The sequence below is a fragment of the Bactrocera tryoni genome, chromosome 5 (assembly GCF_016617805.1).
Source record: "Bactrocera tryoni isolate S06 chromosome 5, CSIRO_BtryS06_freeze2, whole genome shotgun sequence".
NCBI classification, from domain to species: Eukaryota; Metazoa; Arthropoda; class Insecta; order Diptera; family Tephritidae; genus Bactrocera; species Bactrocera tryoni.
The window spans coordinates 76,766,971-76,785,811 of record NC_052503.1 but is presented as its reverse complement, the minus strand read 5'-3'; the positions used below and the strand labels follow the sequence as shown (position 1 = coordinate 76,785,811).

General features: G+C 34.8%; 1 protein-coding gene and 1 pseudogene across 4 annotated transcripts in view; one reads left to right on the top strand and one right to left on the bottom strand.

Moving 5' to 3' along the window:
• Nucleotides 1-11,871, top strand: part of LOC120778420 — a 44,713-nt pseudogene extending 32,842 nt beyond the window's left edge.
• The window catches only part of LOC120776776 (receptor-type guanylate cyclase Gyc76C-like), a 132,582-nt gene that overhangs the window by 102,352 nt on the left and 11,389 nt on the right, over nt 1-18,841 (bottom strand). For 2 of the 4 annotated variants that reach the window (XM_040107752.1, XM_040107751.1), the window contains one exon: nt 17,558-17,842. The exons of the other annotated variants lie outside the window; for them this stretch is intronic. The gene's annotated coding sequence lies outside the window, so the exon portion shown is untranslated. The remainder of the gene's footprint in view (nt 1-17,557; nt 17,843-18,841) is intronic. 4 annotated transcript variants of the gene reach the window in all.

The window sequence follows — 18,841 nt, the reverse complement described above, 5'->3', positions numbered from 1 at the left end:
CAAAACGTATTACCCAAAGCAACGGTACAATCTCCTCAGAAATTATTCAAATCGAACCACTTGTATGGAAAACTTTTTTATTTAACGAGATATCTTCACGAAATTTGGCTAATTTCTAAACTAATCTTAAAAATGTTTCAAATCGAACCCTTGAAATAAAGTTCTTGTAAGGATTTGACGAGATATCCTCACGAAATTCAGCATGGACTATTACTCATGGTAAGACTATAATATTCGAAGGAATTGTTTATATTGGAGCACTATAGCATATAGCTGTTATACAAACTGATCGATCAAAATTAAGTTTTTATATGAAAACTTTTTTATTTGACGATATATCCCTAGGAAATTTACCACAAATAATGCTCTAAACTATTCGTACAAGATCTCGAGAAATTTTCCAAATCGGAACACTATATCTTATAGTTGTCATGCAAATTAAACGTTCAAAATCAGATTCTTGTATGGAAACTTCTTTATTTGTGAGGGGTATGCCAACTAGTTAACGTTTTTTTTTGTTTCTTTTTTTTTGGTTTTGTTATTGTTTTTTTTTTCTCTCACCGGTTTTTTATAATAATAATATTGGGTTTCTTTCTCTCGTCGTTTCTTTATAATAACACGACCTTTTTGTACAATGTTGTTACTGCTTTTAAGTAATTCCCCCTTTATTATGTCTTTCGTGTAAGATTTTGTACATTTCACGCATAAAAATTTAGTATTCACTGAAGCCTATAATAATTGTTTTATTGTTGATTTATGCATATTTATTTGTCTTGGCGTTGTTTTCTTTGTATTTGCGAAGCGAGTCTGCTTCGTTTTCATTACTTTATTCATTTTTTTGCAAATTTCCTTGTCTGAAGTGCGCCAGTTTCGTGACTTTTCGAACATTTTTTTTTTTGAGTGTGTAATTCTTATATTCGTATTGCGCCGCTCTGTCTTCAATCTAAACGCGCCAGTTTTTCGGCGAAATCGGACGCCGGCGGCTATTTGTTTTTAGGCCTCTAGGCCGTTCGCTGCCCTCTTTCCGTCAACTTGTGCGCTTTATTCACACAGTGGCATAAAATTTACATAAATAAATATTTTTAAATAGACAAATCTGTTGTAGGCTTTGCTCTATTTATATAAAAACGTGTGGATATATATATACGTAAGTCTGCAAGGTTTATTGTCGTCGCTTCCGTGACGCATGGCGGAAGAGTCGCTCTTGTGTAGAAGCTTCCAAAAAATTAATACATGAACTAAATAACTCAATTATTTTTTACAACATGTTAATTGAAAGCAACAAAAACAAACAGCAGATGTTGGAACAATGCAAAAAACTAATTTCTGGTTTTGCATTTTACCAAAAGTGTCCGCTTAGAATTAGCTAAAAGCAATTAATACCAGTTATCGCAAGAACTCTGGTTTTTAACCACTAATAAAGGTATATAAAACGGAAATCATATAAAATATATAAGCATATAAATGATTAGGTTAACGGGCTGAGTCGACTAAAGCCATGTACGTTTTTCTGTCCGTCTACTCGTATATATACCAACTAGTCCTTCAGTTTTGACGATCTCAATCCGAAATTTTGCACATGCTGTTTTCTCCTAACGAATCTGCTTATTTGTTGAAATCGTCGATATTGGTTCTTTAGTGCTAATAGCTAACATACAAACTGACCGATCAAACTCAAGTCACTATATGAACAACTTTTTTTAATTGGCAAGGTATCTTCATATTATTCGGCATGATTTATTAGTCAAAGCATCGCTACAATATCCGAAAAATTATTCATATGACTATAGCATATATGTACATAGATAGCTGTTACACATACTGAGCGATCAAAATTAAGTCCTTGTATGAAAATCTCTTTTGGACTAACGCTACAATATCTGAAGAAACTTTCCAGATCAGACTACCTTATCAAATAACGGTCATACAAACTGAACGACCAAAATCAAGTTCTTTTATTAAAAACTTCTTTATTTGACAAGAATCTTGGCCAAATTCGAAGGAGATTAATATCAAAGGTAATGCTACAATATATGAAAAAAAATTCCAGATCCAACCACTGTATCATATAGGTATCGTACAAACTGAACGATCAAAATCAAGATTTTGTTTCAAAACATTTTTATTTGACGAAATATCCAGATAGATTTAGCAAATATTATTGTCCAAGGCTGCTACAGCATCAAAATAAAACTCAGAATAAACCGGAAGAGCCATAAAGGGGATAGAATCGACGAATATGCGATAGAATCAAAGGTTTCGACGATACAGGAGAGCATTTTAATACATACATAGAAGACTGCGGTATTTCAGCTAAAGAAGGAATATTTCTCGACCCATGGAAACTCAAGCAATTGGTTCTACTGCCTATAACAAAAAATCCTCCGGAGGAACCCGCATGAACCTCTGTGATTGCTTGAAACAATTGGCAAAGTGTACGACAGAATAGTTAGAAACCGCTTGGAGTTAGCAATCCAAGCTGGCGGATTATCAGAAAGACAATACGGCTTTATAAAAAAATAGGTCTATCATTGACGTACGTTGTTGACACTGCAAAATGCGCAGTATGTGGCAAGCGATGGAAGGGCGGAACAAAAAAAATATATCACGCTGATTAAGCCTGAATGTGAAAAATGCCTCAACAAAGTGGACAAACATAATTAAGGCTCTGTATGACATACGCGCTCCTCAATATAATATGGAAATTATTCAGAATTATTTTGAAAACAGGCGACTATTTTTCGATACTGATGAAGGCATCTATTTCGAGTGGAGCTCGGCAAAGCTTTGTACTAGGCCCCCTTCTATGGAATGTTTGATGGGGTGCTATGGAGACACCAACGGAAAAGCGTTAAATTAATTGCTTACACAAAACGTCCATATAGTGGTAGCAAGGCTAAACACCTAGACTACCTCCAGAGCAAACGCAATGAGTGCATAAATGGTCTACGTCAATCTTTCTCCTCAATGAGTTTAGAAGTAGTTGAGCAAAAGACAGAAGTCATGCTCATATGTACAAGAAAAGTGGGGGAAAGTATATCTCTCACCTTAGGTAAGTGCGTGATCATTCACAGTCACAACTAAATATCTGGGAGTGATAATAGCCTCAAGACTCAAATTTAAGGGTGACCTAGGATACACTGTAGGTAAAGCGAATCAAATTCTGAACGCCTTATCAAGAATGATGGCTTCGTGCGTTCCAGCCGTCGTTTTTTACTCGCAAAGGTATTGAGATCGGTTGTGTTATATGCGGCACCAATATGGATCCAGGCGCTAGGCGTCAAAGCATATGTCAGACAAATAAGCACAGTGCACAGGCTGTCGGCACTAAGAGTTGTCAGTGCTTTCCGAACAATATCAAGTGACACCAATAATAACCAGTATGATGCCCATTGACATCCAGGGTGCCGAGTACCAGCGAGTACCAGACGTTGGACCTACAGACTAATCCCGGACATCTATTCGTCGATCGACTTGGATTTCCACCTAACCCAAATCCTAAGTGGACATAGGTGATGAGCATGACATTAGTCCGAATTGTCCATCGGTGAACGGCAGCCTCAATCATGACAAAACTGAGACATATTTAGCGGAGTAGGCGTCCGTCAGTCCGTACCATAGAGAAGACTTAAATGTCTTATCGCTCCCACGAAGTAATACTTAATCAGGTGGTACCTTAGGATAGTCTGGAGCTGGGAGTAGGTTAGTTTTGGCGGATTGAAGTTCCGCACTCCGGCTTTTGATGCTTCCCCTACATAAAAGAAGGAGTGTTTCAGCTCCCTCATTGTGATATTTGTGATCTCTGTCGCGGTATTCTATAACGTTATCTGTAAAAGGACATGATTTCTTGCTTTGATCGGCGATGGTAAACAAGGACTTAAGCCGGCTTCTTTAATATATCTTTTATGGACCACGTTCGCTAAGCTTCTATGAAAGAATATAGTACTAAGTCAAAAGTTTAGCCAAAAATTCACATCAACCTAAGAACTAAGTTGCAAATAACCTAGAAAGTCGTGTAATAATATATTTTTTTTAACTCCAAAGTAGAAAAATAGGATGCTTTAAGTCTTCGGAAACATTCATAAATAGTGCTCTACCTTATGGCTTGATATGATTTTTTATATAAATCAAAAATAGTGCATATATTGGCTGGAATTAGAGCAAATTTTATAAAAACTGAGTACAGACATTTTCAAATTCCAGCGACTGCCTCAGAATACCCCGTGCAACTGCAAACGGTATAGCCATATTATATAATTCAAAATAAGTCTGTACGGTTTCTTTGTTTACTTTCAACGAGCTCCGGTCTTTGAATATTTCACGCTAATTTTTATTGCTGAAATTCGAGACTTTAGCAACGTAAATTCGAAACGTGACCAGAAAATTATTATGAATTTGTCTAAGCAAAAAAGAAAAACGAAAATAGTTGCTATAAAAATGTAAATAAAAGCAGCGAAGCACAGATATTGCAAGAATTTGCTTTTGCCATAAATTGCTATAAAATTTGCGATTTGCTTTTGTTGTTACCGCATACCCACGCAATTTATGCTACAATAAGCGTTTCAAGCACAGAACAAGACTCTAGATTTGGCTGCCGATTTTTTACGCCCGCACACACACACACAGCTGACAAAATGTGGGCGTTAAGCGCCGGTGAGCGGTGGGTAAGGGTTTTGCAAAAATCGCGAAGTCAATACAAACCGTGTCCGCTGGCATTAAGCGTATCAACGAATTCGAATTCGAACGCGAACTCGAAAATGTGTAAGAAAATGTTTAGTACAATTATGCTAACTAGTTAAAACCGTGTGATCACTTAGCGCTACGCTAATTAAATTTACTTACTTGCCTTGGTTATTAAATTAACAGATGCCGCCGCAGGCAGCAGCGGCGGGCGGTGGGCGACATGACGGGCGTTAAATTATGGAAATCAATTTAAAAATAAAATCGTGTGACGGCGTTAGGCAGAGCGGTGCTGTCGCCGAGCATTGCCGAGGTTCGAACATGCCGAATGAAGCTGGACAACAACAAGCACAATAATTTGAATTATCGACTATCGAGTGCTGATAAAAACGAGAGCGCGGCTGTGTATATTAGGCATATGTACATGCTTGAACTTTGTATATACATATATATATTATATAAATTAGTAAATTATATAAATTTGTTTATATTATTTTTGTTGTTTACAGTAACTTAAAATATTCAACTCGGGCAAAAACTTATTTAAATGGCGTAAATTTTCGCATATATATTTTAAGAACTTTCGACGTGGATTAAGTCAACCGCTACTTGTGTTGTTTACAGTAACTTAAAATATTCAACTCCGCCAAAAATTTAATTAAATCGCGAAAGTTTTCACGCTATTTATTTTTACAACTTTTGACGTGAATTAAGTCAGCCACTTCTTCTGTTGTTTACAGTAACTTCAAATATCCATTTCGGCCAAAAAATGGACTTAAATCATAAACAATTTGGCGCTATTTATTTTTAGAACTTTCGACGTGAATTAACTCAGATACGGTGCATCGATGATCCAATTTTTGGCAATGAAGCTTCATCAAGGACTAGTGTTTATCGAAGATGAAGTGAATTCAATCAAGGTCGAATTTCGTGAAGGTCGCCCCAATTCTGTTCTTGCTACGGAAACAATTGATGCAGTGGGCAAACTGATATTGCAAGACAGTCATGTGACATTATTGGGACCAGCATACATTCAGTATTGGATTTATTAAGGATTTGGTCTAAAACGAAATGGGAATCGATCTAGATATACAAAAGAAAATGGTGTTCAGCGATGAAGCTCACTTTTGGTTGAAAAGGTACGTAAAATGATGATAATCCACATGCCATTGTTGAGATGCCAGTCAAAGGAAAACGCAACAGAGCCGGGTTAATGACCTTTTCGTGCCTGAGTTGGAGGATATTGATGTTGACGACCTTTGGTTCTAACAAAATGGCTCTACATAGCATACAGTCGAGGTTAGATTTGGTTAAGAGGTCGATCCTAACAGGGATCTCACTTCGACAGCTTAGAACGCTGGTCCGTTTCGGTAGCTAAGGCTCCTATATAATTGATCATAAGATCCTAACAAATCTTTAGTGAGAAGGATAGCAAAAATCCAGTAATTGGATTTCAACTTGCTTCCGCGTCTACCATATTTTCCAACTCTCGGTCCCAGCGACTATTTGCTGTTCTCAGTGCTCAAAAAATGCTCGCTGTGTAGAAATTTTTGGTGAATGAAGAGGTGATCACAGAAACTGAGGTCTATTTTGAAGCAAAATACAAATCGTACTACAAAGTTGGAGGATCGCTATAACCAGTTTATCGCTCTTGAAGGCAACTAGTATGTTGCCAAAAAAGGTGCTTTACGAGTACTATGGCAAGCCGGGGACTTCTCAACTAATTTGCTATTTATCTACGTTTTTTTAAATTCAAGGTATAAATTTTAAAAAGCCTAAGCAATTTTTGGAAAAATTAGAAACTTTTTTCAAAATATGGCAACTCTCCGTCATCTTTTATTTTTTTTTTTAATTTCAAGGAAACAACTAGTAATTAGTAGTAAAAGTAACAATTTTAAAAAGTCTTTAAATTTTTGAAAAAATTGTAAACTTGTTTTAATATATGGCAAGTATTTTCTTGGTTCAATTTTAAAAATCCCAAGCAGTTTTTGAAAAAAAAACTTTTTTTTAAATATGGCAACCGTCCGTCACATTTTGTTTTTTTTTTTTTTTAATTTCAAGGAAACAACTAGTATCGAATTTAAAAAGTCTTTCAATTTTTGGAAAAAACTTTTTTGGAAAAATGTTAAAAATTAAAAAAAAAAATGGCAACTCTCCGCCCCTTTTTTTTTTTAATTTCGAGGAAGCAATTAATATCAATTTTATAAAGCCTAAATAGTTTGTGGAAAAGTTTAAAACATTTTTTTAAAATATGGCAATTCTCCGTCACCTTTTGTATTTTTTTTAATCAAGGAAACAACTAGCATCAATTTTAAAAAGCCTTAACAGTTTTTGGAAAAAATTTGATTTTTTTTAAATATGGCAACTCTCCCTCAGCATTTGCAAGATACGGCATTTTCTTACAAGAAGTGAAAACTTCTGCATCTAGAGCAATGAACCCACATTTGTCATTTACGCACCAAAAACTCGGCTTAGCTTGTCAAATCAACAAACAGCCGTTTACTTTTGCACAAGCTTCTTGTCTTTAAATGCAGAAGGAAGTATAAATTCACCAACCAACTAAGTTAGTGTTTCACACACTAACATAGTTTTAAGCCTGCATTAACGGCCTTACTTTCCAAATTACCATATTCAGTGAATATGCAAACGCATGCGAACGCGCAGTTATAGCGAGCATATTCAATTTAATTGGTTTAATATGAAGTGTCAGCTCGCATTTTGCGTTAATAAATCACTTCCAGTGAATAACTTTCGACTACCAGCTACTCATACGTCCGCCTCAAAGTACTCCTTACACGTACTCTGTAATATAACTGCACATATACGAATATGTCATTTGCAAAATTTGTGCAAGCTCACTTGCTCCACTTAGGCGCTCAAGCGGCAATACGTCTGGCAATAGACCAGAGTCTGCACTCACGCACATGTAGATGGCGTTGGAAAATGTCCTTTCATCAGCAGAATGTCATGGCTAATAATACAAATAAACAATGGAGTGACATTATCATCCTTACGAATGTGCTGTCATGGCAAATAATCGACACTTTAGCTGCCCCGAAGTTAACAGAGCAGTGTAATTCAATAAGCGTATGCAAAACAATAGCTTAGCCTTCGGCTTGAATGTGGCCGAGAGCAACGGCAATATTATTGTTGTTGTGCAAGTGCGGCAGCCAAAGTGTGCTTGATTACAGACAGCACAACGATGTTGCAAATTGAATTCTGATGGTGAATTTGTATTAAGAGCGTATTAACGGCAATCTCGTCGTGTGTTTGTGTGCTATCAAACGAAGTGTGTCTGCAATTTTGTATATGTACATATGTTTGTATGTGCAATCCAATACATGTGATTGACATTTACATTTATGACTGTGTTTAACACGTGACCTAAGTTTCGGCCTGAGGATTGAGAATGCAGACTGGAGCCTGCCAAGAGTGTTTGTCACCTGTAACCAATAGTTGGAGGAACAACTGCATTAAATATTATAACTATTTTATATGGAAGTTAATGCATGGTCAATGCATATGTGTACGTGTGCGTATTAAAGCAGCTGAGTAACGCTTTTGTTGAAGTTTTAGTAATGTGTATGCAACAAAGCCTATTATTAGACGCACAACGGCTCAGCTAACCGATTAGTTGCCAAACAATGTGCTCACTAACACATGCATACACACATTTTCATGTATTGGCACTTAATTATTTAGCAAAATCGCTTTTGTTTAGCACCGCATTATGGTAGTTTGTGCAATGATTAAGCGTGTCGCTCGAGTGTCAGCATTAAGCCACTGGCACACGCGCATGAAATTCATAAAAATTTAGCTCATAATCGGGTATAGTTAATTTTAGTTACGTATACGCCAGCGCATACCAACACGCCCGTATGCGTTTGTCGCCATTGTGGCTGTTGTGATTTAAGTGGTGCAACGGTGCGTATACGTTACGGCTTATTCATAATCGCCTTTGCAAACACACACACAACAAATAACTCACAGTCCCAGCGGTACTAATTTGCGTCTCTAGTGAGTGAATAACGGTTGGGATTAGTGTGATAGCGTCAAAAGAACTTTAAGTGCATACATAAATTTGAGAAACATATTTATTTGTTTACGACGAAATTGCCAGTTAGAAGATACGAGTTTTTCGGTTGAACTTTTTGGTAACAGTTCACTGCGCGCTCGTGTGAGTACATAATGGACGTGCGGAAATTTTAAATGAGCCATGTATACATAAGTTGAATTTAGAAATACGAAAAGACTTTTTCAACTACAACGTTGGTTTCACATATCTCACACGAAGATGTCTTGAGTTAGCTGGGACCTCAAATAAAAAAGTTTTCTATACAAAAACTGGCTTTTGAACGAACAGCTGTATGATAGCTATATGCTTTAGTGGTCCGATCTAAAATATTCCTTCAAACTAAGTAAGGTTGCTTTGGATAATAATTTTTGCAAATTTTTTTAAAAATATTTCCTCAAATAGAAAAGTTTTCCATACAAGAGTTTAACCTTGATCGTTCAGTTTGTATGGCAGCTATATGCTATAGTGGCCCGATAACAGCGATTCCGACAAATAAGCAGCCTCTTGCGGAAAAAAGCGTGTGTGCAAAATTTCAGAGCGATATCTGAGGAACTAAGTGCGTAAACACACACATACATAACGATAGACTGTTGGGCTAAGTTGGCTTAGAGGCATAAAATACTCGAAAAAAACAAAAATTCACAACTATCATTCAAAGATATTTTATATTAATTCAATTTAGAAGCATTCGCTTTTCATTGCCTCACATTGCCAACGCTTATAATTACCGTTATGTTTGCGCCTGCGTTTTCCGCTGCTTATTTATTGAAAGTGTCAACGCAATTCTAGTGAAATTATGGTAAACAGCAAAATATGCTAACAAAAAAATCTGAAAAACCAGCCAAAAAATGTCTGACGGCATCAAAGCCAGTTAAGCGTGCATAATTCAATGCTTTAATTGGCAGCAGTGATTCACACCAAAACAAAATATAAAATAATTGGAATTCATAGCGAACTGACTTTAATGAAATGAAATTCAGCGAAAGAGTGAAATATTTTTCAAAAGCGCTTGGTAGATGTGTATGTATGTGTGTGAATAAGTCAAAACATTCAGTCGATGGAAGTTGATTGAAATTAATTGAGGTCAAAGGTCATTTAGGATAAAAGGAAAATATATATTTATTAAAAGAGACACTGATGACTATAAACACGCAAAATCATATTCAGTGATACTAAAAAACAGTAGGTATGAAGCACGTTAGACTTACTACCATTTAAGCTAACCACGTGTCAAGGTGATTGTGAAGTAGTATGGTCTCCATCTGGCTGATAAAGGCTGATAACTGCATTGTCAGCTCTGTTACTCCGAGATTACAGCCTGTACGTTTCTTTTACGACAACCTCTTCGAGCTTATCCTCACAATATTGCCATCTACGCTAACAGTCATCATCCTTTTTTACATACAAACTGATACAGAATCTGATCAGAGTCAAATTTAACCTCAAAATATTACCTCTTCGAACTTATCCTCACAATACTCCTATCTCCTTTAACCTTCTTCAACCTTGTTCTCTTATAAACTGAGCCAAAACCTGATCAGAGTCAAGTCTAACCTCAAAATATTACCACACAACTAGCTCAACCAACCTTAGCATTCGCCTGAATATATGCTATACTTCCATAAACACATGTAACTCTGCGCGAACTCCAACTCAACCATATTGCCGTAGTAGCTAACTAAGCGTGTTTATTTGAATTTCAACAAATTTTCAACATTTATTTGATTTGTTTGTTTAGCAATAGCCACCCGCGCAGAGCAAAATTTACATAAAGCGGCAGCACTTGTTATAGGAGAAGAAATCTGCATAACTGTGAAATAAATTTTGGAAATTTTACAGCCATCAGCAATAGACTTCTCTGAACAACGTGTGCCTCATGTGCTGCGATTATTATGCATAGCACGTCCACTGCCAGACGCCGCTGGCGGGATGTACTTGTGCGCAAAGTCTGGCACACTGGTGTCAAAATAATAAAAAAAGTATAGTTAAAAATATTATATTAAAATTCATAATTTGCATTAGACGCTGCTGTGTGACTCTGTTAATTATACAGTTAGTCGTGTTTGCGGTGATTTTCCTCTGCAGCGTGTGAGCAGCGTTTGCGATCATATGTTTGTGGGCTGTTTACGTAGCTATTTTTGCTTTAACTGGCATGACTTGCATATATTTTTCGGTACACAAATTTGTAAAATTATTTTTATTAAAATTTAAAATATATTTGCTAAGAAAAATGCTAATAAAGTAATTTTCAGTCCTACATTTTTTTCATGCACCACTTTTTGTCTGTAATTCTCAACAAGTTAATAAAAAAGTCATTTTCATATGTTTTTTGATACACATTTTTTTATTATTTTCTTATTTTTTATTTATTTTATTTTATTTTTATTTTATTTTTTTTTTTGTTTTGTTTTTTTACTTTTATTTTTTTATTATTTTTGAATTATATTTTATTATAGTTCCAAAAATATTTGCTAAGAAAAATGCCAATAAAATAATTTTTAGCCTCACATTTCTTTCACTCACCACTTTTTGTTTTTAATTCTCAACTAGTTAATGAAAAATACTTTAGGAATCCTTTATATTTTATTTATACTTTGGTTGGAAGAACCCAAGTAAGAAGCAAAGCAAGGAGCGGCAAAAGCTAGGTACAAGGTGGCGGTCAGAATATGCGATCATCTTGAGGGCAAGTCTAGCCTGTAGGAAGAATAGGTGAAACAGCTGTTTTGGGCTAGAGAGAAAGTGAAGAACGACCGGGCACATTTCGTCACTCAAAATTGGTGTGATGCCTTGGATCCAGCGTATGTTAATCGCATTGAGGGGCATATCTATGGAAAGAAATAGCGTTTGACGGAGAGCGAATCGAAGGCGCCCTCGAAAAAGAGGAGGTGCAAAGACGTAGACGAGAAGCTAGACGTTAAGCACGCGGCCAAACCGACAACGTTCAAGGCAGCGGCAGCAGCTAATGACATTGCGAAACGGCATTTGACCGTCGCGCTCATAGACCGCAGTAACCCGCTGGGACAAATGTCATGGTGGAAAATAGTAGAAATGAAGCTATTAAAAGCCCTCTTATCGAGAATGAACGCCGAACCGAGCTAAAATATCCTTTACAAATAAAAAAGTTACCACACAAGAAAAGCGGTCGGTTTTTATGGCAGCTATATGCCATAGTGGTCCGATCTGAATAATTTATTCAGATATTATAGTACTGCTTGCAGATATTAATCTGTGCGAAATTTCTTGAAAATATCTTCTCCAATAAAAAGGGTTTTCATACATTTGCACGGTCACTTAGTATGACAGCAATACGCAATAATCGTCCGATCTAAACATTTTTTTTCAGGTATTATATTAATATATTAAAATTGTATAATATTTTTATTCATTCTTACAAATGAGCAGCTATTTTTACAGAAAAGCATGTGTGGAAAATTTCATAGAGATATCTCAAAAACTAAGAGACTAGTGCGGATATATACAGACTGACAGACGGACATGGCCAAATTGACTGAGCTCATCACGCTGTTCATTTATATACATTTTTATAGTCTGCGGCGTTTCTTCCTGGGTGTTGTTGCTGTCAAAAGTTGTTTTCGCCACTTTAAACACAAATAATATAATAATAATAATTCACACTTTACAAAAATAATATAAACAAATATTTGTAAAATATTGTATAAAAACAAAGTGACTATTTGTTGTTGCAGCTAATGCAAAACTCAAGCAAAAACCAACCAAATAAACTAATTGAATAACAAAAACAAACTGACACAATTTGGCAACCGACCAAAACGCAAGCGGAAAAAGGAAGAACACACACACACATACAAGAAGCTTTGTAAACATATTAAAAGTGTTAGGAATAAAAGATCATTAGGTGCAAAAGAAAATAAATAAATATTTTATTTGACTTGAAACAAATTGCAGCGCTTATTTTTAGCAAAATTTCAAGCGGCGACGGGGTGATAGCGGGCGGCAAATCGCTTAGTGGCACCTTTGTGTAGTTTTCCGCCTTTTGTTTATAAATGTGAAATATTTAATTTTTACAAGTGGTATACAACGGATGAGCCAATTCGATATTTTTGCAGCACTAACACATACATACATGCTTATGTGCGCATTGGCAGGTATAAACAAAAACAATTTCATAAAGCGGCGTGAAAGCAGCAACTGCAATACACAATTAGGCTCATGCTTTTGACGCAAGTTTTTGTCGGAAGCTTTGCGATAACTGCAAAAAACTGCAATGCAACGCCTGATTTAATTGTCAAAAGTTTTCGATGAAAATTTTTTAGGAGCAACCATTGAGGTGTGTATATAATGACTTTGTGAAAAAAGCAAAACTATTTTTTTTAAGTGAACTTCTATGTATATGCTTTAATATTATTTTATTTAATCTAATTTACGCACTGCTTTTTATGAATTTATCACAGACCACGCTTTTTATGATCATCAACTGGTGTTTGGCTCTGAGTCTGCGTATATACGCGCACTAGTGCCTCAGTTTTTGAAATATCGTTCTAAAATTTGGCACACATACTTTTCTCTCCAAGTACCTACTCCTCCGTCGAAACTGCTGATATAGCACTAATATAACATATAGCTGTCATATAAACTGAACAATAAAAATCTAGTGCTTGTATGGAAAAACTTTTCATCTGAGAAGATGTCTTGTCTAAATTTCGCATAGATTATTTTCCAAGATAACGCAACAATCGCCGAACAAAATGTTCAAATCGAACCACTAAAGCATACAGCTGCCATACAAACTGCACAAACAAATTCAAGTTCTGTATAGACAACTTTTTTATTTGAAAAGATATCGTCACGAAATTTGGCATGGATTATGACTTGAGGCAATGCTATAATGTATGAAGAAATAGTTCACATCGGAACATTACATATAGCATATAGCTGTCATACAAAGTGCACAAACAAAATCAAGTTCTTGTATGGGAAACTTTTTATTTTAGAAGCTATATTCACACAATTAAGCACGAATGATAGTCTAAAACAGTGTCACAATATTTGCAGAAATTGTCTAGATCGCAACACTACAGCATATAGCTACCATATCAACCGACCTCCCAAACTCAAGTTCTTGTATAGAAAACACTTTTTAATTGAAAATATATTTGCACAAAATTTGGCATGTATCATTATTGAAGGCACCGCTACAATATCTGAAGAAATTTTCCAGATTTGAGCACTATAGCATATAGCTGCCATACAAACCGTCCACCCAAAATCAAATTCTTGTTAAGAAAACATTTTTAGTTTTTTTAGTTCTTTACGAAATTTTGCATACATTTTTATCAATGCAACGCTATAATATCCGTTTCTGTAATTGCCAATCAAACCACTTGTTGTCTTGTTTACTTGCTCATCAACCCAGCGTATTTTGCATTTATTTTTTTCAAATGCCGATTTTCATCCCAGTTGCCAATTTTTTCTTAGTCATCTTATTTAAATGCAATTTTCTTTTCGCCCGCTGCCATTTTAACTGAAATTTATTGTATATACGCTTATTTTTAATTTTCGTAATAAATTTTCACCCAGCTTGTTGGCTTGTTGTGAAGCAGCAGTGGAGCGACGCTGCCAGCCGAATGTTAGCAAATCAAACACATTTAGGCATGTGCATTTAATAGGCGTCGGCATTGTATGCATTACACTCATTAATTGGAAAATATGCCGCTTCACTTTCTGAAAAATATCAACAACAATAAACGAAAATCTACGTAAAAATGCGCATATTGTTACAAATTTTGAGGCGATGGCGTACATGCGTCAAGCCAGCGACGCGACTGCACGAAATGGAATTCTAATTTGCACCCAGCGTACACATGCAGAGAATGACAATTCGCAACGTCGATTGTTTTTGAGTTTATTATTGTTTTTGTTTATTTTTTGTTTATATCACTTACATTCTTGCTTTACTTAAGCTAATTCAAGGCACACGTATGCGGCTAGGTGTTTATGTGGGTATTGGTGTACTAAATTTACTTCGTGCAACTAATAAGAATATTTTGTTTTGTACACAAATATGTTTGTGTGTGTGAAATGTATTTAGCAAATGCCAATTTTCGCCCGACGTGCATACGAAATGGCGCCTATGGCTTTGGCATTGCTGGTGGTGTTGGCGTTGGCGTGCGAGTAAAAATTTTGCAATTTTAGGTGATTTAAGGAAAGCAGAAGAAGAAAAGCAGGATGGAAACAAGAAAAAAACGTTAAATAAACTAGTATGCCCTTCACAAAAACATGTTTCGATACAAGAACTTGATTTTGATCGTTCGTTTTGTCTATATGCTATAGTGTTCCGATCTGAATAATTTTCTTTAAGATTATAGCGTTGTCTTGAGTAGTAAACCACACCAAATTTCTTGAATATATCTCGTCAAATAAAAAAGTTTTTCATACAAGTACCCGAGTTTCATCGTATAGTTTGTATGGCAGCTATGTATATGTAACAGAGGTCCGATCTTTACATTTCTTTAAGTGTGGTAGCGTTGTCTTTAACAATAAACTGTGCGAAATTTCGTGAAGATATCTCGTCAAATAAAAAACTTTTTCATACAAGAACTTGAGTTTGATCAGTCAGTTGTATGGCAGCTATATGCTATAGTGGTCCGATATCGGTAGTTCCGACCAGTGAGCAGCTTCTTCTGAAGAAAATGACGTATGCGAAATTTCAGCTTGATAACTCAAAAACTGAGCGACTAGTTCTCATACTTCGTAGCATGACAAACCAAATATACCTTGTTCAGGGTATAAGAAAACCGAATGAGTTACAGACATGAAATTAGATTAGCTTAAATGAATGATTAGAAAACGTGTTAGCGCACCAAGATGCCGTTGGAATGACAATACGTAATTTTATTGTGGACTACAGCTGTTCAACCGCAGCCAACAAATCGAGAAGAACAAAATACACAAAAAACGCTCTACAAGTGTACTGCCGTGTGGACACAGCTTAACGTCAACTGAACACACAAAATATTGAAACACATTTGCGCTTATAAATGCTATTTGTCCTTCCTCTTTAACGGTTTTATCAACTACCGAGCGATACCTAATTATGCTGTCAGCGAGAGCAAATAATAGCGGAGCACACTTAAATCAATAGCTCGGCTCCGGCGCAGCAGCACTGGCATGCTGGGTATTTCCACTTCAATTAGTAGTGCGAAAACGCCCAAAGTTTTCTTGTTTTTTGTTTTAATAAAATTAAAATTGAATGTTAAAACAAAAGAGCGCCAACAGTAAATGTAAAACGGCACAAATGCAAAAGTTGAAAGGCACTAGTGGAGCAGAGAGTCGTTTCCCAGAACTTGGCAGTTCTACATAGACAGCGCCCCACAAATAGAATTTCTAGGGAAATCACATTTGTCGCGGTAGATTTTTTTTGCTAATGTCCCTTTGTTTTTTGCTCTGAGGGGCTTATACTTTTTTTTTTTTTGTCAAAAATTAAAAATCCGCTAAATGGCGCTGGAGATTACATATTTCAATTTGGCAAATGATCGGCAATTTAAGAGCTTACGCGAGAAACTAACGAATCTATGTTTTTTTCTTTTAAATTCCGTTTAATTTTCCAAAATCAAGTACCCGAGAGATGGCGCTGGTGCGGAGTGGCAGTGAAATTCATTATCATTAAATGTTTATTAATGTTGAGAAAAACAGCAATTCCCAAAAAATTTTTTTATGTGAGAAAAAATTTTTGAAAAGGCTGTTTTTTACCCGAGGAAACCCATGTAACCCCTCAAAACACATACTGCTGAACAATAACGAAAATCGGCTGCCATATAAAATATTTTATACTAAGGTAGAAATGTTACAAAAACAAAGATAAATAAATAACACTGCTAAACAATACCGTAATTCGACTGACGGATTGCTAAACTGATTGGCAGCCTTTTCTTTTGCTACTCAGTTCTGAACAACATCAACCACATAAACTATTTTCTAACTCCCCACAATTACTGTGCTCATTTGTAGAAAAAATTTGCTAACTAATCAACCGCGTGTGCGCTGATAACTCTCGAAATACCAGCGAGCGCGTAAGATGGCTGATCTGAAAGTTATGTTACACATATTATTAGTGTGGATATGATAAGATAAGATAAAATGAACAGAACAGCGTGGATAACACAGCACTCCACAAGATATTTTACGTTTTCACAACGAGTATCTAACTTACGAAGAGTGAAAGCGCATGCCGAACTCATATAGAATTGGAGGTGAAAAAATTAAAATTCTATGTTCGAGCATAAAAACAAAAGAAAATACGAAAACCAAGCGATTGAGAATTTTTTTTTTGCCTGAATAAAGTATGCCACGAAGTTGGTAGGAGGAAACGCCGGAGATTCTATAAAAAATATACAACAAATAGATGATCAGTGTGACGAGCTGAGTCAATTTAGACTTGCGAAGTATACCCACATTCTTTTTTCTTCAAAGAGCGCTTCATTTGTCGAAATTACCGATATCGGACTATTATTACTAACAGCTGCCATACAAACTGAACGATCGGCATCAAGTGCTTGTATGAAATATATTTTTATTTGAGAAGATATATTCACGAAATTTATCATGGCTTACTGCCCATATTATCGCTATAATCTCACAAGAAATTATTCAGATCGCATCACTTTAGCATATAGCTGCCATACAAATTGAACGAACAAAATTAAGCTTTTGTATGAAAACTTCTTTATTGGAAAGCGTATTAAAGCTTTAAAGCGAATTCAGAAAACAATTAATAACTTTATCGGCGCTAAACTATTAGAAAAATATGTTGCATTTACTTACATTATGTGCGCACAGCTGCAGCGAAAATGTATGCACTTCTGTTGTTGGCAGAATTTTTGTTGAAAACTTGCTAATATGGCTTTGAGCGTAGGAAAACGTCACACATACATAAATATGCGCATATTTATTATTTATAATCACCAATTTAGTAACACTTTAGTAAAAAATTTCGAAAATTTGCAGCCAACGCAGTTATTTTGTTTGAATAATTTTTAAAACACACACAACAGCTACGTTAAACTTTAGTTGAACCCTGTGGGGGGTTAATGCCCAAGATGAACGGTACTGAACACAGAAAAAAAATTGTAGTTTATTTATAATATATATATTTTTTAATATTAAAAAGTTACTAATTAATTGAAATTTTTTTAAATAATTTCCAAAAATTTTGTTTTAAATAATTTCAAAATTTTTTTTAATTTAAAAATAATTTTAGTGCATTTTCAGTAAGTTACTGAATAATTGAGATTTTTTTAACTTTCAAATCAATTTTTTTTTTAATAATTTCAATATATTTTTTATATTCGAATAATTTCAAAATAATATGGTGCATTTATAGTTTATGTATTTTTTTTAAATATATAACTATATCTGTATGTACGTATATATTATATTTTTTTCTGTATATGTATATATTATTTTCTATTATTTTTCTTCAATATCATTTTTTTTATAAACTTATTCTATAATTATTCTCATTTTGCAATTTCTTTTACACATCGAATTATTCCATATACTTCAAACTTCTCCCAAAGTGTTATTAAATTATAAATGTTTTTCATAAATCATATGTCTCGTTGCCACTTCGCCGCCATTTTTACTTGTTTTTCTCACATTTAATCTGTGTGCAAAGTGTGCGAAATGCCTAGCAAACAAAAGCGCACTTGCTTCACTCGGTCAGCTGATAAAAGCTGAGCCGACGGTTATCGCCAATGCTGATTGCGCTTCGTTTGGATTTTCTTTCGTTTTTAGGCTTTGCGGCTTATGCAATTTTTTGATATTTACATATTTTTTTTTTAATTTTAACTTAATTTTATTTTTAATTTTTGTTTTAATTATTTTTAATTTTAACTTTAATTAATTTTATATTTATTTAATAAATTTATTTTATTTTAATTTTTATTTTATATATTTTTTTTAATTTGAAATTTTATTTTAGTTTTAATTTTATTTATTTTTAATAAATCTTTTAATTTTAATTTATTTTTGTTTCTAATTTAATTTTTTTTATATATTTTTTAGAAATTTATAAATTTATTTTAGATTAATGTTTATTTATTTTTA